Source organism: Syngnathus scovelli, chromosome 10 (assembly GCF_024217435.2).
Source record: "Syngnathus scovelli strain Florida chromosome 10, RoL_Ssco_1.2, whole genome shotgun sequence".
Lineage (NCBI taxonomy): Eukaryota > Metazoa > Chordata > Actinopteri > Syngnathiformes > Syngnathidae > Syngnathus > Syngnathus scovelli.
In genome coordinates, this window is record NC_090856.1 from 7,434,351 (window position 1) to 7,455,169 (window position 20,819).

Sequence of the window (20,819 nt, forward strand, 5' to 3'; positions counted from 1 at the left end):
ACTTAGTTTTGTGCGCCAGGAGCAGTTTTACAAGATCAGAAGTTCAAGGGTGCTGAGCTCACAGTCAGGCATGATAAATTTAGGTGTTTTGTACATTTTAATGTAATTTCATCCTCACATTTATGAGAGAGAATACCTTTGGGGATTGTTTTACTAAACCATCACATTTGATAAAAGTTATTTAAATGTTGGGCCACAGTAAAAGAGGAGGAGATTGGGCAAACTAAATTATTATAACCATTGTGAATTCTGATGTAACAACAAATTTTGATACAGCAGCACCTCTACATACTTGTTAACAGTATGCTATTTTCCGGAATAAGATTACACCCCATAGTGGGCATTAATATACTCAGAATGAACTTTGGACTTTTTTTTTTTTATCTTTATATGAAATTATCACCCAAGCATATAAACAGAAACTGATTTTTTGGAATACATTGAGTAATAAAATATTCTCTGTGATTCCATCGCTCTCTGAGTAATAAAGTTACTGGACATGCAGTCATTTAGCACCTTGATTTGAATATATTACATGACGCAATCAATGTAAAGGGTCTTGAGATGCCTATATTGTGCGCATTAAGCTTTTTATTTGTTTTTTTATGCCACAAAAGCCAAAAGTGTGAGTGTCACTCTGATAGAACAGCCAACAAACTATCATTTTAGATTTGCTATATTTAAGTTTTGGGCAAGGCAGATTTTGGCATATGCCAGTCTCCTCTGTTTTATTGGCAACTTGGGCTCAAGAGCTGTTACCTCACAAGGCGAAAAGGACAAGAAAATTGGCAATTATATATATTTTTTTACCCAACTTAAACGGCATTCGCTGGGTATGTACGACATTCCATGACTTGCCTGAACTATAAAAATCAAAAGACGATTTGTGTTTGTTTACTGACTAGTAAGGCTAAGACAAGGCTCCTGTTGATTTTTTCCCCCCTATTGTCTTATCACGTGGAGATAATGGCAAATGTTTTAGACCGGCCTCAGTCATCCCTGGTGAGCAAACATACCTCCCAATTTCTCATGTGGCTCAAAGCCTGGCTCTTAACCTTGAATTGTTCCATGAACAATGCTTATTGGTTCCTTCCCAAAATATTTGCACATGATTGACATCTCAGGCACACATGACCAGTCACAGGACTGCAACTGCGGCTGACCCTGGTAAATTAAACCTCTGTGGCCAAAGGTTTTGGTCAGATTTAAAGTTTCAGAGAACAACTAACAAAGGTTCTTACAAGCATCACAACTTGTTGGTCCAGTGATTTCATTCTTTTTTTTTCTCCTTTTATATTATTCATTTTATGCACTACCTTGACCCATGTACTCGTGTTCCTACAGAAGTAGAGCTAACTGATTTGCATTGAAACATCGAAGTGTGCAGGATATAAAATGTACTCGGCAGCACGCATGAATAAAAACAGTCAGTTAAAACAGCCTCTTTACTTTTTCAATGCAGATAAGCATCATCGTTGCGCACAATTGCAACATTTTCAGCCTTTGGCATGACTTGGAATGAAATAAAGGTAGCTAGCAAAATGCAAAAACTTTAATATAATACTGAAAAGGTCATTGTGTGCTCGCATATTGTTAGTAAACAAATTATGCATGCTTTAAAAGGATTTTGAAGGTTGGAATCAAAGTAACAGTAGATCCTTTGGTAACAGTATAGTATAAATGAACTCCTCACTTTAAGGGAGTAGACCCACGTGAAAGAAAGTTCAAGTCTAATTATATTATTTTTACTTCACATTTTCACTGTTGAATGCTACCAATGCTTTGCAATTTGATGAAAGGTTGTCCATCATAGAGCATATCATGGGATAATTCTATGATAAAAATGTTTATTGCACTCTATGAATGTTTGTAGAAATAAATTCCTTGAATGCATTATTATTATTGGCATCAATTTTTAAATTATATTTCTAAAACACTTTTCCGTGCTGCAGGCACAGCTATTGAGGGGTCTGGCGGTGTTACGGTAAAGAGAACAAAATGTTAATGTACACTTTGTTATACAATGCTTTTTTTTTTTTTTTTTTTGCCCTTTGCATGAAAAAGAGCAGCCGGATTTCCCGAAGGAAAGTTCCTCACATTAGCTCAACATGGACTCTCCTGGTATTCACGCATCAATTTTGCCAGGGTGCCTTCAGTGATCTCCTTGGATATATCAAGATCTTGCAGTAGAATTTCAATCAAAGAAGTCTAGTCTCACCACAGAGTTGGTTAATATTTATGTAGCCATGGGCAACCACGCTACTTGGAGACTTAACCTTACTTCTTCACCTCCACATAGAGCTGCCCTGTTTTTGCACGAGTTGAACTGGACTTCTTTTGGGTTAGCAATAGGCTCTGTACAGGTTCACTTATTATTTATTTTGTGTGATTTAGATGGCATTTTGGAATCAACCCATGAGAACAACTATGAACTATTAAATTTAATATGGGCTTCAGAATTTAACAGTTGACAGAATATTTAAATCTTCTTATGTCGCAATCTAGTACTTACCCAGCAATTTGCTCATGTTAATCATCAATTGTTGCCAGGAATTAATGAAAAGAGAAAAAAAATCAAAGTCAAACTGTCATCATCATTAACCTTGTCAAATTTACTGTAAAGTGCAATCATGGATTTGATTCTAAACAAAAGTCACAGGTTTAAAGATAATTGCTGAAAATGTGCAAAGTCGTAATATACCGTTATACTGTTTTTCATGTTGCTCGGGTTTTTTGGGCCATGGCTTAAGAAGCTGCCCTGTGCCACTTGAGCATTCAGCAAGAGTCACCCCCTCCCCCAATATTTAAGAACTTAAACTGCCCAGTGACTTAATCAGGCGACTGGTCGGCAGTCACATTAAGTCGCTATTAATAAGTGTAAGTTGGCTTGTGTGCTTGGTTCATGATTACAGTCCACAGTAACTATTCACGAGGCAAAAATCTTTATCAAAGATCAAGATCATCAAATCAAAATATTCTAACCAACCTCCATTTTAAATTAAACAGGGCCTCCAAATTATTAAACAATTACTAGCACAAATGTAACAAGAAATGAACCACTGTTCCACAATTGCCAAACATTCGGATAATAGTATTATGTATGACTCATCCCAGGTGAGTCTGTTGACCTCATATACCTTCCTGTTAATATTCTTTGTTTCTCTTCTTCTCTTAACACATCTTGTTGTTGCTGCTCCTTTCTGAATAAGTGTCACAAAAAGTTGAAAAAGATTTGCAAAGTGTTATACACAGTGTCAGACCGAGCGCTGAGGTTTTGCATAACTTTAGAGGTCTGTTTTTTTTTTTTTAATCAAATTCTAAATCTTACAACCTTGTGGCATTCAACTGTCTGCTGAAAATAATTGCCCAAGCATTTCCATATTACACAGAGTGACACAAACTGATTTCTTCTAGGGTGTGTTAATGTGTTAATGGAAACCTGTCTTAAATGTGTGAGGACAGTTTGAGCTTTTAAACACTTTTTTGTTGAATACGATCATTTAATTAAGTGACAACGGGGTGGCACGCCATATGACTGAAATCAATAATGGAAAAACAGAGCAAGACTTCAAAGTGTCCTATGCCTTCAAACTATTTCAATCAATAAAGACTTCTTTGTCTTTTTTTGCTGGTTTAATTAAAATGGACTCAAGATTGGCGGCACGAGTAATCAACTTCTGTATAAACATTAAAAAGTACATTTAGAATAGGTATACGGTATAACATATGATCAAATCAAGCCCCAATGAATGATCTCATGATTGTGCTCACATTTCAGTTATTTAATCACTCCGTCTGTTCAAAATGCTACGCTCCCCCTTAAAAGAACCCAGGGCTTATAATTGACCCAGCAGACAGGAAGTAATTAAAAAGAAGTCAAACACATGAGGGGCTTTGAGATCAAATTTGAGCGAAAAAGCCAGGTTCACTTTGGCCATGTTGGGCTCTGGCTTGCACAACTGTCAGGAAAGTTGACTGTTAAAATACCGCACTGCATAAACAAATCATCGTGTTGTGGTGTAAACATCGTAAGGCTTCTTACGACTACATTCTTTAATCAAACGAGCTGAGAAAGTTGTAGTGGAACAGCCTTTGGCTCTTTTGACGGGTGGGCTGATGTATGAGGCGCATGTTGGTTTAAACAAGAGCAAGGGAGCAAAGAATATACATGAAGAATCTCTATTCAAATGTTTTGTATGGAAACTTAGGCAAGTGGAAACAGATGTGCTTCACTTGTGACCTATAAAAAATGATATATGGTCCCCAGTAATATGGTTCAGCAGAGGCCAACAGTTCCAATTTGCTTCATTTTGCCATGCTATAAGTCTGTCTTGTGGAAAAATGGACATATTTTTCAAAAGATGTGGCATTTGCACTGTAAACGCAGCCCCGCGCTCTGTGTGCTTTGAAATGATTGAGTGAGACACCCATTCACTCACAAGTGTAACAAGTAAAGGAGGGGGGGGGGGGGGGGAGACAGGCACTCTGTCAAAAATGGAGCTATCATAATTAGAATTCAACAAGCTGATGTATTATAATCAGGAATTATAAAACATTGGCCAGCAAATTAGAACATCTGTAAGTTTTCATCCCCTCTTGCAAGACTTTTGAAAGAAATCTGAAAAAATAAACCAGCATTTTTTCCACTGGACAGTTACTCTTCAATTTTCTCCAGACTTGAGGATCAATATCCACAATTATTACCACACGACAAGAAGAATGTGTAAGACTACAACGTCATGCCAACAAAAATAATGGAGCAATCACATTTACTAAAAATAAATACAAAAAGACTTGGCATGACTAGAAATTACAACCAAGCCGAAATGACAACTATAAGAGAAGTCTATGTTAATATTGCTGAACTTTTATGTTGTACTTTGCAAACTACCATATTTTCCGCACTACAAAGTGTTACTTTTTGCACAAGCTTTGAACCCAGCGGTTTATAGTCCAGTGTGGCTTATCTATGGATTTTTCATGACACATATGGTATTATATGATTTGTGCATATTCCCCTATATATGGAAATTAAACATTAAAACACCTGCGGCTTATAGTCCAGTGTGGTTTATATAGGAGCAAAACAGGATTTTTCCCGAATTTTAGTTGGTGTGTCTTGTATTCGGTGCGGCTTATAGTCCAGAAATTACGATAGTTGAATCAACAGCACTTCTGTAGGTTGCAGAAAAGTAGTGCAGCCCATTTTTGTGCAATTGCTTCAAGGCAAATTAAATAAATAGGTCCCTTAGAAATAAGTGAAAGGGATCATACTATGTATTTTCCGGACATAGCTGGCAGGCCTAACCCTAACCCTCAATCATGCACCTCGTATACATGGTATCAGTGTGCCTTTCAGATAAAACCAGGCAGAAGTGGAACATTCTTTCATGTGTGTTCACAAAGCAGTTGCCACTTTATTCATTTAAACCATTAGTGCCGATGTCAATGCCAGCGTTTGTGATAGTGACAAATGCTTTTAACACAAGGGGGTGTAAGCTGCAAGTCTCGGGTGTTATACTTAAGTGTTAAACTTTACTCTCTGGTTGAGGCTTCCAGAAACAAAGATGGCATTCTGTCTCTGACAACAAATTCACTGGTATACTTACTCCTCATCAACCCTGGGTGGTGTCTTCATTTCATTATTTATTTTTTTTTTTTATGATTATTGCACATTGTCCAGGACTATGTTCCTCAGACCCAGTGAGAATTTATGCAAAAATCTAACATATTAAATATTTTTTACATGAGTGAATGCTGAACAGTTTAAAAGATTATCTGAAGCATTATCGAAATAACTCTGCTGCTGAATGACAATTATCGTAGATATAAATAGTCTTACTTGAAGCATGCAGTTTAAGCAGTGTTACTGGTTAAGCGCTGTAAGTTCAATTTGCTGAAAAAAAATACATGTGCAAGAAAATCTTATTTTACCTGTGGTGACCATAATAGAAATCAACTTTCTTAGCTAACTGTGCAGAGGCTAATCTGTCTGTGTTAATACCCTCTCGTTTGAGCAGGAAACAACTTCAATTGTTCTCCCTAATGAAGATGAATACTGCACTGCCAAGACAGTGGACAATATGTGACCTCAGTAGTCCCTTTAGAGGTCAATAATCTTCTAGAATAATTGCCTGAAATTTAATTGAGGCAAAATCTTACTGAAGCATTCATCATTGTGGACAGACATTACTCCCTTCAATTTTGGATTCCGATTAATTCGACCAAATTAAAAGTAACTGCTTTGTCAAAGTATAAAGGAACACAATTATAAGTTTTAAGTACATATAGCTTATTTCCATAAAACATTACTGTTCCAAACACAGAAGGTGATCCCCAGGGTTTAAAAAGGAATGATACAAGCTATAGATGCTTGAGCTTATTAACAAGTCAACAAAGTTTTGTTCAAACTTTTGCAAAACAAAAATATACATGCTTGTAATCTCTGCTAGAATGGACGGTATCAAACATTTTCATTTACACAGTTAAAAGTCTGGAATGAGTCACTCTAATTATTGAACTTAATTATTCCAAAAGCAATCAAATAGTTGGCTTGATTAGTAGCGTCTTCTTGAGAGAATTCAAGAGTGGAAATCGTCATGTAAAGGAAGGGCATCTCTTCATTTCTGGGGACAATGCAGTAAATTGTTCTGTCCCAATTTCTCAAGAGATACTTTGTAATCATGGCTAATTACTGTTGCGTGGTAAATTGCGAACGGAACAAAGTTGCTGTTCCTGACTTTGAGAAAAAAAAAAGGATATACATGCAAAAATATTCATGCGTCCCTGCTTGTCCTTCTTGTCAATGTCTACATACTGGATGGATGGATGGATGGATGGATGGATGGATGGATGGATGGATGGATGGATGGATGGATGGATGGATGGATGGATGGATGGATGGATGGATGGATGGCAATAGAATGTTTAGTAATCGCAGAGACATGATCTCATTTAAATGTGTCTGCATTTGTTTTCAAATAAAGGACATTTGTCTGAGCTGTTGGGGTTAACAAATACCTGAATGAAAGCAGCAGAATAAATAGGGTCAACGTGATAAATGCTATAAATTTTCCAAAGGCAAAAGAAAATGGAAAAAGGAAATGTGCAAGGGATCTGATCCATATTTCAGATGATGGCAAAGGCTGGCCATGTATAACCTAACGCTGGGATGTTTGATTAACTGTGTTAATCATTTTCCATCTGCACCGGGACCCTGCCACTGCCTTTTGATTAAATTCTGACTAGTCTTGCATTGTTCATTAGATGTACTTGTCATATAATTGACTGCCTTCAGGCATAGGAAATATACATTTTTATCTCTTGATGAGAAAGTGTTTTAATATTATGCCATTCACTTTGCATCTGTCAGTGTTGTGGGGAAATGACTTTAAACGTCATTATCTCGGGTGGGGGTGGTTGTCAGTAAGTTGGATATTTGATTTTTGGACATGAAAATTCAAGGGACTTTTTCATGAGAAGGGTTGTCCCGGGTGTTTCATATTTTGATCTCTTTACTCCCATAAGTAAGAATGGTCTTTGTAATGATTTTTAAATTACAAGACACACAAAAACTGAATTTTTGTGAACAGTGAAGGAGCAATTTGTATTCATGCCTTCCATTTTTTAAGTGTCCAAAAATAATGTGACAAATGTTGATAAGTCAAATTTTCATTTTTGAAAACTAGGCAATACCAGGCCTTGTTTGCAACTGTCTGTAGCTCCTGCTTGTTATTGCTTACATTTCCCTTCAGTTTAGTCTTCAAGAAGTGAAATGCATACTCACTTGGGTTCAGGTCAGGTGATTGACACAGCCATTGGATGGTACCCATCTCTTTGCATCTGTTTTTGCAGTATGCTTCGGGTCATTGTCAATCTATATTGTGAAGCGTCGTGCAAACAGTTCTGAAGCAACTGGCTGAAAATAAGCAGAAAATATTGCGTAAAACACTTCAGAATTAGTCCGGCTGCTTTTGCCATCATCATCATCATCATCAATAAACACAAGGGAACCAGTTCCATTGACAGCCATACATACAACCACCAGCGTTGACGTGGTACATTGCTCTCCTCTAAAAAAGCAGAATCTGAAATGTTCCCTTCTTTAGTTTTCTTTCTATTTTCTATCGTTAATATGCTGCGGTTAACATCCTAATCTGTATAGCTACAAAACTAGTCACAAATTCGTGATGAGATTAATGAAAGATGAACGACTGTTGCAATTGTATGATTTACCTCATGCCCTAGCGTGTCCTCACTGCTCACAGATTTTGTGCATTTGCATAACATCATGGAGTAGAATGCATGAATAATACCTTTTCATTATGAGGTCTTACTGCCATCCTTCCTTTTTAATTACTTCTCAGCCCGAGTGAATCAAATCATAAAGTTGTCAGCCTTCACTAAGAACTCAGACCTGCGGCGATAATGACATCTGACTCAAGTGACAGCGCCATGCTGTGTTCTTCCTGAGGTTAAGGGGGTGTGACTCCAGGTAGATCAACATCATATTTTCTCCTGGCATTTAATACAGCCTTGTTTGTATGGGTCCTAATACACAAGCACACCAATTTGTATGCATATGTGTCACATAGTGACAGACGGTTGTTTCCTCAGGTACAAATGTAACAATATGATATATAGTTGTATGTCTACCACTTAGCTGACAGTATTGAATTTAGTTTTTTTTTTTTGTTTAGAATGCTACCTTGAAATACTGTCACATGACAACTCATCTGCGCATGCTTGGATAATTTATTCAATCATAAACAATGAAATCTTTTTCCATCAATGACTTATATTTACATGGTTCTACAAGGACGCTCTCAGGATGTACTTGGAGTGTCATCGCTGTCTATTGTCACCACTATCCTCCCAGTCATGTCTGCAAAAGAAATAGAAATTAGTAAAACAACTACTAGTCATATCAGTTGCAGTGACAGAATCCTAATTCTCCAGCCAAGCTGCAGCAGCCATGAAGATCACAGAGGAGCAGGTTGAACAAAGAACGATTGGATTCCAGTACTGATATGAGACCGAAAACCGAGACCGAAATCCAGATGGTTAGACACCATCAATAAAGACATAGGAATGAGCATCGAGCAACTGAAAGAAGCCGTAAACAACAGGGAAGCTTGGAAGGAACTGGCTTAAAGAGTATCCAAGGGTCGGCTACGACTGAAATGATGAAAAGACAAGAAAGACTGCTGACAGAAAAAAAGCCAGTAATTACTTAAAACTGACAAGGAAAAACTGTGTAAAGTTGCTGCATACTGTCATGGATTGGGGACAAAATGGGTAGTGACCCAGCAGAACCAGAAAACAGTCGTGCGGTGAAAAGAGCTTGCTGCCATCGGGTGGAAAAACAAAACTCACACAAAAAAAACATGAATTACTTTAATACTCTTGACTTACTAGCTCAATTAGTCATTCCATTTGTGTTTCTAATACGCAAGTTCTCTGTTTCTAATATGCAAGTCCTTCATTCATAACAGGAGGGATGATCGCATAGATTATATGGCATCACCAGGTTTTGCACTCCTTGCATGAGCACAGTGTGCCATTTCAGCCCATGTCTTTGAAATGCTATTTCCCAATATCGAACAAATTTGTCGAAATAGGTGTTTCCAATTTTTTGGTGAAATTTGAAAATGGGTAGCCATGTTATAACAATATGAAGGAGAAAGACAACATTTGATTGAAATGCTTTGAGAAAGTTAATATTTATGCATGTGGGTGGTTCTCCCCAAATTAGGAGCATGAACCCATAGGTCACTGGTTTGTCATGGTAAACATAAGCTGTTGGAATTGAGTTCACGAGCTTTCCCAGCAAGGCCACCATGTGGCAAAAGCTCAGTCACCGCTGCATTCTTGTGTGTCTTACTATTAAGATCCAGTGAATACCTCGACCACAATGGTCATGTGGTCAATGAGGGAGCTGCAGTGGAAGCAGCTCAGACTCAGGCAAAAGCTGAGCACTTTGGAATGGATTTATTAAGTCGCAGCTGTTGCGCAAAGAACAATGAAGCAAGGACTGTTCGAAAGCCTGAGTAGGATTGGTGAGAAACAACGATCTTTAGATGTCTGAGAAGTTATATAATAACTTGCTTTCTGAGGGCTGAGTAAATATTGATGTTTTTTGCCCAAATTATAGTGGAATTAGAGACAGGAAAAAATCGAAAAGGCTTCATCCCACTTTTTGTTCAGTACAAATAAAAAAAATACCATGTGAGCCACAGGCTGAATATTGTGTGTTACTGTTTAATAAAAAGCCAACTCTCCCGAAAGGGTCTTTTTTTATGTGGACACATGCACGTTACAAAACCGAGTGAGGTGATGGCTTATTGGACGACGTGAGCACTGGTCCATGGGCTTGCTTGCTATTAGCCAAGCAAACCTTTTTTTTTCGGAAGAAATCACTGAAATCACTTTGCAGGGTCTTTAAGTTAAGCAATTTATTTTTTGGTTAATTCATTATGTCATTTGGCCAGTGATAATGAACAACTGGAAATTAACTCACGCATCTATCCTGACTGCTTCATGGAAAATGGCTGGACTGACAATAAGTTGACAATAATAAAAGATCAACAGAACACTTATCTGCAAATGATGTCTCAACTAAATGTGTGACTTGAACAATTTACTAGTCCATTGTGTTTTGTCACCTCCAGATTGAATATGACAAGCGATTAAATGATTTGGCACCACAATGCCACTCAATCCTATACCACTTGGCATCATAGAAAGCGAAGCCTCCGAATGGTTAGAGTTTTTTAAAGTTATAACACCCATCCACTCCCTCACAAAGCAGTCCCCTGCTGCTGCAGCCTTGATACGGCATTGCCAGCGCCATAGGAATAGATTGGATTAGGATGATAGCCAACTGTGCCTTGGAGCCCATGCTCACAACCACTCCTAGTTCTCATGTAAATGACACCCCAGGTCATCAGATGCACCAAAATAGAATGGATAGTACGCATCAAAAATTTTCTTCTGTCTACATGAGTAAATAAGTAACATTGCATTTGTTATTTGACTCCTAGTTGCTGAGAAATTCTAGTTTGTCTGCTGTCCTAATGTGCTACTTTGCCCGAGGTTTTCCTAAAGCTACGGAATTTGCATTTTGTCTTGAATTCCTTTTTCCTTTACGTCCCAGGCATGGCAGTGTTTGCTTTGGAGCAGAGCGCAGGCTTGAGATCACATTTTAACCTGTAACAACAAAGTCCAGCAAGTACAAAAAAAAAAAAAAATAGTCAATGCTAAAAACACGACAACCACAGAACAATAAAATGGTCTGTTCAATTTTGTTGGCATATATTAAGTAAATGTGTGTACAAGTGCAGGTTGAGTTGAGGCTGAAGTCCAGGTCAACAGAACTAGTCAGTCCAGAAGCCATGTGTCAAGAAACCTCGTCAGTTCAACTGACAGAAAGAGTGCTTACGTATTTATTTGGCTTTAGGTAAAGGTACATCTTCACATGACCCCTCGTCACTCTCAAGCGTTTGTGCATTTCCATAATAAGACCCACCTGGATCCAATAAGCAGAAGTCACCAGAGCATTTGGTCTGGGCAAAATGTAATTAAATTTTGTGGCTTCACGTGCAATTATAACAACAAAGTCTGGGCCTTGTGAACCCAGACTACTTTGTTGAGAAAGGAAACTAACATTTGTGTTTATCTTTTCAAATTAGCTGGAACCTTCCATAAAATCAAATCGGACCTTTAAAGGATTCTTCTATGTATTTCCAAGTCACATATTCTTTCTGATTTCTCACAGTCATGTAGTTTGTTTAAATTGAGGTATCATATAATGAAAGAGGAGCTGCCTGAGATAAGCCCGATCGTCTGTAATGGTTAAACTGGTGTTGGCTCATGGAATATGCCCCATGGTGTCAGATAAAAATATGTGCCATGGAACCCCACCCCCTTAACATACACATGCAACAAGGAGCTCTCTCAACAGCACCACCGCACAGCTGTCTCTCCCCTTGGGGACCCAAGGGCTAAATGCATAGCCACTGAAATGAGTTGCTAATCCTCGTACAGGCTCCTGAGCATATTACAATGCACAGAGTCAGTTACTGCGTGAGCGCGTGCTATCATCATACATGCATGCATGTGAGCGTTAAGGCATGTGTCAATCTGTTTGAGTGCCAGCTGCATAAAGCAGTAAGCATAGATGAGAAGGTGCAAATGATTGTTGATTCCCTCTGACGTGACCTCGGATATGATTAAATATCCGCTTGAAGGCTTTTCCAAGTGCACATTCAATTCTCATCCTGGCAGAAATTTCACTTTAGTGTTGGAGCCTTGCTAAAGTGTTGGCGCCTCTTTCACTGAAGAAAAGTCATGATTGCTGCAGATAAATGTGAACTGAAGGAAGGTGGGTTACAAAAGATGGGAGGTTGTGGCTTCAGAGACTCTGAGTAGATAATAAGCATAAACTCAACACCTAAAGACTGCTCACCTCCAGCACCCTCCAGAAACATGCCACAACCACAGGCACAAATGTTTGAATGAACAGCTTTTTTTTTTCATATAATGTTTATAAATGGCCATAAAAAAAACACATTTGCAAGAAATGCAATGCCTTCGACATGTTCACGGTGATGGTGACCAGAAATCGGGATATGCTGTGTGTGGTAATAAAAAGTGAGTAAGCGGTAGCAGTTGTCATAAAGTTAAACATGTGCAATAGACCAAAAAATAAGGATGTTTTGAATTTCCATTCAAAAATAACTACACTGGAACCTGTTACCAATAAGGTCACAGGGTCCATGTTACAAGACCTCAGACTACCTCACAAGCATCAATGTATGAACTGTGTAAATATGTTTTCGTTGGGTGCGTGTGTGTGTGTGTGTGTGTGTGTGCGTGCGTACTATTAAGTTACATGAGATGACATTCAAAACGTAATTTATTTTCCTCTCATTATTATTAAAGTTAATATTTGTATAAATTGTAAATACGTGACTGCTATGTGGTAAGAATCTAACAAAATGTCAAAATGAGATCAACTGATTTTCAAGCACATCTCCAAAATATGCATTACAATAATTTAAACAGTATTAAATTGTCGCATCCCTATTTTCTTAAATTATTACCTCTATAACCGGACTACAAGTATAAGCTTTGTTGGACAGAACCTATGATACAGTTCTTGCGTTGGAGCTCAGTAGGTTATTCAGCTGTACCTAATTCTGAGGTCAGATACTTGTGTCCATCACGAAAAAGGAGGGCAGACTGTCAAAAACAGATATATTTCACAGAAGGTAGGAAGGTAATAAAAAATGAATTTCTCTGCTTTGAATTCCAAAATCATGACTGTAACACAATAACGAGGGCAATTTTTTACTGCTTCCTGTCCATGACACATTGTCCTCATATCCGTCACAAACTGTCAGTTGTCATCTTGAGACCTCAACATCTGGCGGGTTTCTCACACAAGACTCAAAGAGAGAGTCATGAACATTTAAACATTCCCGCTCGAAGATGGCGAAAGTAGACAAGCGTTGGTCTTTAAAGGACGAGCCGGAAGAAAAGCTCCAGTTCGGATCAATCATCGTCAAGAAAAGCTCGTTGAGGATTGATGCATGCCTCGTAGACTTGGCTGAGAGAATTGTGTACGTGATCAGCAATTACGCTAATGACGGTGCTGACATACGTTGTGGTGTAGGGTTCAAGCGGGTGTGGAGAGGGCGGGTATGGCAGGAGTAGACAACGCTTTGCTGAAAGCCCTTGTCGGAGTCTTTCAGTGACGGATTGTCAACAAAGCACTCTTGTTTCACTCAGACTCGGGTCTCAGGTAGCTCCGGTGGGCCGTTTGAGTGCCACGTGGCATTTCACTTGCGTCCGGTGACTTTCACTTTTCCACACACGCCTCCATCTGCCGTTCTTTCCACCTTCTGTTCTCTGTGTATTTCTTTCTTGACACCTGAATCTCTTAGCAACATGATAAATCAATCACATAGAAGGATAATTTGGCTGTTTTTATGCGTCATGCCTCTTAAAAAAAGCAATGACTGAATTTGACTTTTTAAGCCTTAACATAATTGCCCATTATCATAAAAAGTATATATGATATATATTTTCGGGGGGGGGGGGGGTTCTTTCATTTCGGATACTCAATATGAACATCATATTTGTGTATTAACATGAAATAAGTCAAAATAAAGAGAACAAGGGGTAGGATTAGATAAGATTTGTACTTTTCCGTACCCCATTTTGAGCATTTGCTTCACAAAGACTATAGATCTGTTTTGTTCTTCTTTTTTTTTTTTTTTTTTTTTACACAGTCAATCAATGATGATGATGATGATAGAACTTTGTTCATCCCACAGCGGGGAAATTCACTTGTCACAGCAGCGCATACGAGTGCAAGAATACAAGTGCCCAAATTTCACAAAAGGGTAAATAACAGACAAGGACAAATACAAGTTCCGCTAGTAGAGACGAAACACAATTTTATCAGGTGCCACGCATGTTGTAAAGTCGGTGTATGTGCTCAGCATCACACTGTAATTTTTAAAATGCAATAAAGTATGCAAATGAAAATGCATAATAACAGGTGATTAATAATTCAGACGTGACATTGATTTGTTACCACCCGTCATTGTGAGAAACACTTTTTTTTTGGGGGTATAATAAATAGACACAAAATAAACATTTCTCAGTACTTTGAATGACATTGGTAAGTGGCCTTTGCAAAAATAATTGAATGGTTGTGGTCCTCTAATTGCATTCAATATTTTTTTTCTTCACACATGAACTATTTGACTACCTCTTAATTTATTGAATGATTAGGAATATGTGCATGAGTTGGAATTTGCTTAGAAAAATACAAACAAAATGGTACAACTATTCCTGTTGAGTTCATTTTTCTTTGAGAAGTGGGTAGATGCATGTGTTTTTTTACCTTGCTTTATGACTAGGGCCTTTTGTAATTGAATTTGGCCTGCTGAGTCGGATTCAATCGCATGCTGTGCTACAAGCAGGAATATTGAACCGAAGTGATGTGGACTTTTTTCTATTGGCAAAACAATGCACTATTGATTAACATGTATACTTGGTATTTGATTTTAGGTTTTTTGCCCTAATGACCAATGGCCTCAGCAAAAGTAGTTTTTATTGCGTTGCTTCACTCATCGTGTATGTGCAAGCATGTGTGTGTAGGTAATTTATAAATTGTTCAGAATTTAAATAACTGATTCCAACTGGCCTAATTGCGGGATATGTGCATCAGTGTTTAATGGGCCGAAACCTGCGAAATGAGAAATTAGCAGTTTGCTAATTTTGCTGACTGATGAGACCGCAGCAAAACCATTTCTTTGGAAAACACACAAGGCCAACGGAAATGACTATGACTTGACTTGTGGCTCAAAAATCTTACAGCAGATGAGATGAGCCATTTGCATCTGTAAAGCGATTTAAAGGAAAACGTATATAAAAGTAAATATTGATTTTTGATTCTGGGGTGGAGGCAAGAGAAAATTCAGTGAGAAATGAGTGTAATTTGTTCACTTCTATCTCAAATCATATTTCCCTATTGAAATGAGTAGAAATGCCAATAATCTGTTCCAGCCTTACCCCCTCCCCCAATAAAAAGATTGTGTACTCTGCACATTCATTACTAGGCTCCAACAACAGCACTTTTGTCACCCAAAGAAAGCAGGATGCTTGAGTGGAATATAATAACATAATAATGTAATAGTCCATTTATACAATATATCAAAACAAAGATGAGAGGTGAATACAGACTGCTGTGGTGCATTCTGAAAGACCTGAATCACTATATCTACTCTTCGATAAGGCCACTGCAGCTTATCGGCCAGCGGGTAATTTCAATTAAAAGGGGTTTTGCAAGACAAGTGGTTAAATACCTTTGAGACAACCTGTCACCACTGGAGAGGTAGCAGGCTGACTCCACAAGACTGGGGAAAGAGGAACGAAAGACTCGCAGAGTGCTGCTCCAATGGCCAGTAGGGCCACGTGATGCACATTATTGCATTAGCTGGTCGCCAATCGCATAATGAACTCTCGGACCGACAAGACAAAAGTCTGGCCACACCCCTATGGCGGGACAAAAGAAAAGCTCCAAGAACGCGATCGGTAGGATTAACAATGAAGAAGCCCCGAAGGGAGGCAGAGAGAGGCCTTTTTTTCCAGAGAGAGATAGGAAGATTCAGGAGCTTAGCGTTGTCAAATGTTTTATTCAGCCATGACCGTGAGCGCCGCCAAACAGATTAGCTTGTTTACCACAGGTTCTCATTTAAGAGATAAATCTTTAAATGTTGGATTTGGCAGGGAAAGAAGGACATGCATCTATTTTACACTATGTAGAAGTGTGTGTGTGTTTGTACGTATGAAGGAGAGTGGTTGAATGCCCATATGTAACAAATGAACAGGAAGGCATTCTTACCTTTCCTGCCAATATTGTAAAATCTAAATTATCTACAAAGTTCAGAGGATCAATGCGGAAATCTGAATTGGAATTTTTTTTTCAAAAGGACAATTTTCTAAATGTGAACATAATCTTATAATCACGCTGAAAGTTCTCTCGTTTAATGCCAGCTCTAAGCAGACTGTGATCAATATGTGCCTGTATTACTCACCTCAAGTTAGATGAGGATGAAGATACCCTCATGGCACGCAGGTTTAATGGCTGCTATAGTGTGTGTGTGTGTCGGGGGGGAGTGAAAATTTGAGTGTGTTCTTTGTTGTGGCTCAGTGGAATTCATGCCTCTCTTTCACTCTCTCCTCTTTTTGTCTATTACGATGGGGGTGATGAGGCTCCCTTGAGCGTGTTAAGCTAGAGAAGCTCAATCTCAGTGGATAATCATCTTCAACATACATCAACAGTGCACTTGTGATTTTGAGCATCATAGGGGAGCGCAAAAAAGAAGGAAAAGCAAGACAAAGTAAAAGAAAAACAATTGGACTGTAGATTTCATGACAGCTTGATACTAAAAGACGAATTCACTCTTAAAGTAGAAATTACTTTCAAGTAACAGCTGCATATTGGGGCTTACAATAAAAATTGTGCATCCATCACTGAAGTAAAATATCTAACAGAAAGGAATAGGAATATTCCCAAACTTTTTATGCTATGCTAAAAAAAAATCTAGTCTAGAAAATTATGAAATAATGTTGGGTTATTTCTTTTGTACATATGAAGCATCTTTGCAATCCTAGTAATTTATAGTTAAGTAAATTTATAGCATTTTAACACATTAATCTTACAATTTAATTCATAAGTGTAGGACAATCCATCTACTGAATTAAGTAATTTGTCATTCAACAGCATAATAAAATCACTCTTGACAATTAGCACCCAAGGTTCGACCAAAAATCCTCAATTGTCTGTCAGCTTGTTAGAAAACGGCCATGCCAAGCATTCCACACCATTTCTAGTCTTCAGTCTTGCTCTTGGCAGAATTCTAGTAAATGACGACTGAGAGGGCTGTTTCATTTCCCAAGATGGGATTGGCACAAACTTCCATTTCTCATCCAACAATTGATAACTACTATATCCTCTGTGACCCACTTTCTTACTAATGAGAGGCCATCACACTCTTGGTATAAATGTCTGGCGGGAAATGCTGTCATTTCTTGCTTGTGCTTTATTGACCTTATGGGACAAACCAGGCATTCCTGCCAAGTGGCATGTGTATGAGTTAGGGAAAAAAACAACAAACTACTGTAGGGCAACTTTTAATAGAACCAATGGGACCTGTTTGTGTGTCCAGATGCTTTATCTGTATACACTACAATATCATGACAGTGGCAATACAAATAATGATTTGATTGACAGCTGGATTGTAATCCTGAGAAGCTAAGGGATTGTATAATGAACTATTCCATTTCAGAATACACTCAGCTGTCATTTCTATAGGGACATATAGCTTTCCTAAGAGCAAAATGACAACATTGTCTGGATGCCCATTGGCCACCTGGCTGTCGTGTTCAAATCAATAACCTCTTCAGCCATCACAGCAGTAAACTCTAAAAAGGCCATATGCCTAGTGAGCGGTAAAAACTTGCTACATCCAAATATTGTGTGTGAAGAATTCAGTTAGGAAAACATGTCCAATCCCTGTTTTTTTTAGTGGCCCTCTAATTATCAAACATTTGCAGTGGTAAAGAGTTTCAAGTAGAGGCTCTCATGTGCAAATCATGGAATTAACATAGGTCTTGACACGGACGAGCAGGGAGTTGTCATAATGGATCATGAATATTCAAGCCAGTGACCTAATTTCATATGCAGGACAGTGTTATGCACTGGAAAATCCATCTGAACTAAAAAAAAATACTCGCATTGTCCTCAAATCGAGTGGATGTTAGCGAAAAGATCAATGAACTACTCACGCACAATAAATAGGCCTTCCCCTCATAATAACAATATTATAATGTGAAATCTAAAGTAGTAAAACACTGAAAACACACTTTTTTTACGTTAAGATAAAAATCACCAAGATAGCCTTCCTTGTGAGTGTGAACATCCTTCCTCTGAATCATGAAGCAACATAGTGAAGTACACAAATGAAAAGTGTTTCATTCTTCCCAGACCATAAGTTAATAAAAAATCCACTCTGTTGGCACCAGACTGTCTGACACAAACTCAAATTGATTCATAATTGAGTTTGTATAGATTTTTATCCAGCTTTTGCTGGTTACATTAGGGCTTGACTAGTCTCATTTTGCAGTGGAGTGTACAGCAAATGCAACCGCTGCTCCGGGTTCAATGTGCAGCGTGCATGGCAATAGCTTGCTCAAATAATAACAGGCTCTGAAGGACAATTTTGTTTCCTTCGACTCAATGCACAGCCGCTGAAGGATATATTTAGGGTCACCTTTTTCCACTGACAGCAGCTTTTTTGTCTGACAACGGGGATTTGCATTTCATAATTTACTGTCAAATGGGAGGCACAATCACCGCTTAAAAGCTTTTGTTGAAAAACACATTGCTATAGTACTTCAGATAGAGATTTGCATGACATTTTGTCAGCATTTGTACAAACGTTTTAACAATTTACCACTTTATCGCAGATTGTTTTATTTACAGTACTTAATCCATCGGACGATAGAGGGACGAAACTCCACAATACGTGCATTCACATGACCCTTTTTTATTTGTTTTAAATATACAAAAAAAATCAAATGTTTTTTTTTCAAATTCAAAATATGTATTTTCTTTGTGAAAAATAGAACCATTAGAATCTGATAATGTTTCTTGTAAAGTGCATAAGAGCAAAACCCCTTTATAGTATGTCCTACAGGAAAAGTTTCAATTCAGAATAAACCAGCAACGGCTTTTGAGCTTCCACTGTTTATTTTGGAACCTTTAAGCAGTATTATATATTTGTACAGGGGGCTTTCATTGTGATCTCTTTTAACCACAAATGCATAAGCCGCATAATCAGACAAGATCCAATATAACAGTTGTATAAAACTTCCCAAAATAATAAAGTCAGCTAGTGCTTTTGTATCATTTGGCTGGAAAGGAAACCAAATATTCGCCGCAATTGGCTGCCAACCAATTGAGAGTCAGGGTGTACCCCCGCCTCAGCAGGGATACTATTTGCAGTAAAAAAAAAAAAAAAAAAATCATTAAAAAAAATAGATGTGAGTCTAGTAGAAAGCGCCCTCAGTGTGATGCATTGGAATTATACACCAGTGCAAATTACAACCACAGTTAAAACTATATAATTAAATAACTCTCTCTGACATTGTCAATCAAAATTATTATCTTTGAAAATACAGAATTTGTGATCCATGTCTTGAACTGGATGTGGACTTAATGTTGTGGTCAGTGAGTATATGATGAACTATTGCGTGTAAATCTTTTAATGTCCTCTAACATGCCCAGCACCACCAACCTCTCTTTTGTCGCTGTCTCCCTTGGAGAGCTTTGTGATTTGCGGGGGAGGATGACCATCCATCAGATATAGCTGTCCATTCAGTCCTCAGTGGAGCCTGTCATAGAGGTCTCTATCCAGACCTGAGACATGGTCCATCTTCAGCCAGACAGCAAACCTCCTTTTGCGACTGAAAACGTGGATAAGTTTGGGATTTATAGCTGACCTGCAACAGGCTCAAATTACTCCTAGGGGAGCACATAAAACACTGAAGTAAACAAGAGTGTGAGCAGTAACACACATTTGTCTTTTATGGTCCAATGTACCAATAATGATGTTTGATTTTCCATTATGTTACAATGTGAGGTGAGATAAATCAAACCTGGTACCTTGATGTCCTGACCCATTTGTCTGCCACCTGTAATGTAAACTTTTCCTATTCCATATAATGGAATTAGACATCTTGCAACATATACAGTACCTTAGTTACGCCAGGGCCCCAAGGTTCTAATTAGCTCTACCTAGTGAGCTATATCATCATAAAAAGGATGCAGAAAGCTTATCTGTATGCAGAGCTGCTGGTTTTCATATCAGAAAGGACCCAAAGCTGGGCAAAGAAGCTCCTCGGTTGTAAAAACTATGCCAGCTTCCATCACTTATACATTCTCTATATACAGTAATACCTCTATAAAAGGCGCATGTGCATATTTAAATAAGGGCACATGTGGTTTGCATTGACGGCGCTTCATTATAAGACTGAAATATTTCCGATTCATTCGCTACAATCCCCAGCGTCGTATTTATTGGTTTACCCTGGTAGTACGTCGGAACATTAATAAAGCACTACAATATCATTCATCGTGTGGGATAATTAGGCAGCCCATCCCTAAGAAGTCATATATAAATTAGATTAATAAGGTACATATATGTGAGTTTAACATCTAAAAGTATGGACTCTGAACTTGT

The 20,819-nt window shown here is 38.1% G+C and overlaps 1 protein-coding gene across 3 annotated transcripts in view; it reads right to left on the reverse strand.

Annotated features, from left to right (window-relative positions):
- Window positions 1–20,819, reverse strand: part of adgrl2a (adhesion G protein-coupled receptor L2a) — a 184,759-nt gene that overhangs the window by 93,970 nt on the left and 69,970 nt on the right. For 2 of the 3 annotated variants that reach the window (XM_049721376.2, XM_049721388.2), the window contains 2 exons: window positions 19,875–20,043; window positions 7,787–7,918 (listed from right to left, as the gene is read on the reverse strand). The gene's annotated coding sequence lies outside the window, so the exon portion shown is untranslated. Of the gene's footprint in view, window positions 1–7,786; window positions 7,919–8,805; window positions 8,885–19,874; window positions 20,044–20,819 lie in introns of all 3 variants that reach the window. The other variant, XM_049721365.1, reaches the window with a different exon arrangement.